General features: G+C 43.7%; 1 non-coding gene across 1 annotated transcript; it reads right to left on the bottom strand.

The window, feature by feature from the left end:
- Positions 1-1,457: 1,457 nt before the first annotated feature.
- Positions 1,458-1,529, bottom strand: trnae-uuc (transfer RNA glutamic acid (anticodon UUC)). The gene has a single exon. It is a non-coding gene; the product is annotated as a tRNA-Glu (tRNA).
- Between the last annotated feature and the right edge of the window lie 2,141 nt (positions 1,530-3,670).

Below are 3,670 nucleotides of genomic sequence, written 5' to 3'. Positions count from 1 at the left end.
TATCCAAGTTTGCAGTGTAGGGGTGAGTGGATGTTAAAAATGTGATAGGGAATCCACATGTTTGTGGGTGGGTGTGGGTGTGAGTGTGTGTGTGGAATGCGAATGGAATGCAGCTGTGCCCAAAAGGTGGATGGTCAGCATAGGAAGGGCGTGCGAAATTGCACAAAGGAATCTGTAGTTCAAACTAGTCTTGGCTCGGCCTTAAACCCAAATTCTATTCAAATCCCAGTGTTGAGGAGTGAAGTACGATGGAGGGAGTTAAAAAGAGAGAGAGAGAATGCATGCACAAAATAACTAAATACAGATCGTAAATAAAGTAAATCAAACAACACGTGGTCTAAGACTGACTTTCATGTGAATCAAAATGTGTACATTTAAATCATAAATGAATTCAAATAAAGAACACTATTAACTCACTGCAAGTAAAAACTAACACATTTTGCCCAGATGCTCGCCTCACTTGGGTGATCACTCTTGTTAGCGATTGAAGTGTGCCTTCTCTAAAGATAGCACGGAATGCAGATCCAGGATGAAGACAGTTTTGTTCCTTACAGCTTGTCAGCTGAAGATCCTCAGTGTCCTGTTGGCTGTCCAATAATCTGGAAGGAATCTTGTTTATTATTCGTCGATATTGAAAAAGGGAAAAGGAATCCGGTCACCTTTTCTCTTTGAAACACTGCGTAGGCTGCAGGAACTAACCAGTTCAATTATTATTACAACTCTGCGAAGGTCAAATACATTGAACTTTGGCTAAAGTCCGGTATCAATAGCTGGTTCTTCGTTCTCTGTCCTTCTGTAGCGCCAATGCATGGCTTCTCTTTCACGTGTGGAATCCACCGCCAGAGAGGAACTCCACCGCCAGAGGGACAGAATTTCGGTGCCGCCACTGGTTTAAAGCAGTTGTGACATCACTGTATTTTGTATCTGGTATCATCTCTGTCCAATACCATTACAGGGATTCAGAAGAATGGGCAGAGATAGAACATGGCATCGAGTACAGAGATTGATGTGTTCAAACTGTACTGTGAAAGGGTTACTATGGTTATGGGCATGGTAGCTGCCCCTACATCAGATGTTGGAAGAACAGCTGGATGCACTGGCACCCATTTGGCCTGGTGTAGTGAAAACCAGGATGCTTACTGTTTCCCTCTGTACAGGTTTGAGCCCACGGTGTTAAAAATTAGCTGTAACGCTGAACACCGGCTGCTGTGGTCAGATTCAGAGTACAGCCCTTGTACTTTGTTGGATTTAACAAACAGCCAGGCCCAGGGCCTTAGATGGGGTAAGAGAGAGCTAAGGTGAGTAGGCCAGGAGTGAATCCTGGAATCTTCTGCACTGTCATCAGACTTCTTGTCCCATCATGACACCAAAATGACTCAAGAAAGCAAGAGCCTATAGAATGAAGATTTCACTCAAGGTCATGTGACTTGCAACTCAAGTGACACAACAAAGACACAGTCCCATACCAGGAGTTGAACCCAGGGCACCTGGGTGAAAACCAGGAATCCTGACCACTAGACCATATGGGACAGCCTTGAGGTGAAAAGGCCACCTTTGAAGTGCTTAGGCCATTGGTGAGAACTCAGGCATTTTCCAGAAAAGTAGCTGTTATTTTTTATTTTATTTAATCAGGCTGGAAAAGATTACAAAACCATCTCTAAATAGTTTGGACTCCATCAATCCACAGTCAGACAGACTGTGTACAAATGGAGGAAATTCAAGACCATTGTTACTATCCCCAGGAGTGGTCAAACAACAAAGATCAATCCAAGAGCAAGGTGTGTAATAGTCGGCGAGGTCACAAAGGACCCCAGGGTAACTTCTAAGCAACTGAAGGCCTCTCTCACATTGGCTAATGTTAATGTTCATGAGTCCACCATCAGGAGAACACTGAACAACAATGGTGTGCATGGCAGGGTTGCAAGGAGAAAGCCACTGCTCTCCAAAAAGAACATTGCTGCTCATCTGCAGTTTGCTAAAGATCACGTGGACAAAACAGAAGGCTATTGGAAAAATGTTCCGTGGACGAATGAGATCAAAAAAGAACTTTTTGGTTTAAATGAGAAACATTATGTTTGGAGAAAGGAAAACACTGCATTCCAGACTAATAACCTTATCCCATCTGTGAAACATGGTGGTGGTAGTATCATGGTTTGGGCCTGGTTTGCTGCATCTGGGCCAGCACGGCTTGCCATCATTGAGGGAACAATGAATTCTGAATTATACCAGCGATTTCTAAAGGAAAATGTCAGGACATCTGTCCATGAACTGAATCTCAAGAGAAGGTGGGTCATGCAGCAAGACAACGACCCTAAGCACACAAGTCGTTCTACCAAAGAATGGTTAAAGAAGAATAAAGTTAATGTTTTGGAATGGCCAAGTCAAAGTCCTGACCTTAATCCAATGGAAATGTTGTGGAAGGACCTGAAGTGAGCAGTTCATGCGAGGAAACCCACCAACTTCCCAGAGTTGATGCTGTTCTGTATGGAGGAATGGGCTAAAATTCCTCCAAGCCAGTGTGCAGGACTGATCAACAGTTACCGGAAACATTTAGTTGCATTTATCGCTGCACAAGGGGGTCACACCAGATACTGAAAGCAAAGGTTGACATACTTTGGCCACTCACAGATATGTAATATTGGATCATTTTCCTCAATAAATAAATGACCAAGTATAATATTTTTGTCTCATTTGTTTAACTGGGTTCTCTTTATCTACTTTTAGGACTTGTGTGAACATCTGATGATGTTTTCAGTCATATTTATGCAGAAATATAGAAAATTCTAAAGGATTCACAAAGTTCCAAGCACCACTGTAAGAGTGATGCAGAACTGAGTGGAGATGTTATCTGTAAGAAAATTTTCCCTCTCTCAAAGGGTTGCTGGTCACAGCCCATGGTCAGACTCTGAGCAGAAGCTTCAAGCTTTTTTCAGTGTGAACAATGAGTCTTGTACAAAGTGCTGTATGGGGTAAGAGAGAACCAAGCAGCAATGCGAGAAGCATCCGATCCGAGGTCACACGCACCAACCATCATGCCCCAAGCCGACGTAAGGTTTCAGGCAGCGGTGATCCTTTCTCATTTTTCTATCCCTCACAAGCCATGCTAACAGTTGCAATCCATGGACAAACTCAGAGATGAAGAGTGATTCAGTGAAACTGAAATTTCAATAATATAACCCAGATTCCAACCAGGGTGACGGAGATGCCAGAACAGAATCCAATCGCTTCCCTGATTACGGCTCTCCAGACTCTGAGTTATCTGTGTTCCCCTTCCAGAAAATCAGCTGCTGGTTGAAGCATTTTGTGGTCACCCAAGCATCTAACAGAGAATCTTCTAATTTGTCGTCAGACCCGTTATCCATTGCGCCACTGGCCCAAGTGGAGCCATGGTAAGTGAGATCCAAACTTCGTATGATTTTCCATTTAGTCACTGTTCAATAGTGAGATGGAAAATGCAATACCGAGACCCAGATTCAAGCCAGGGTTGCTGCAGCTACAACAGACAGTATAAACCACAATGCTATCACTGCACACCACCTCCCAAGGCCAGAGTGCATGATCAGGTTGCCACAAACTCAGTGGTTAGACATGGATCAGGCCATCCCGGCCCACTTTTGGCCTGGTGTTGTGAGAACAGTCAGCTTTTTAGTTCAGTTCAGTTCAATTTCAT

Source organism: Neoarius graeffei, chromosome 1 (assembly GCF_027579695.1).
Source record: "Neoarius graeffei isolate fNeoGra1 chromosome 1, fNeoGra1.pri, whole genome shotgun sequence".
Lineage (NCBI taxonomy): Eukaryota > Metazoa > Chordata > Actinopteri > Siluriformes > Ariidae > Neoarius > Neoarius graeffei.
The sequence above is the reverse complement of the archived record's forward strand: the minus strand, read 5'-3'. Positions and strand labels throughout refer to the sequence as shown.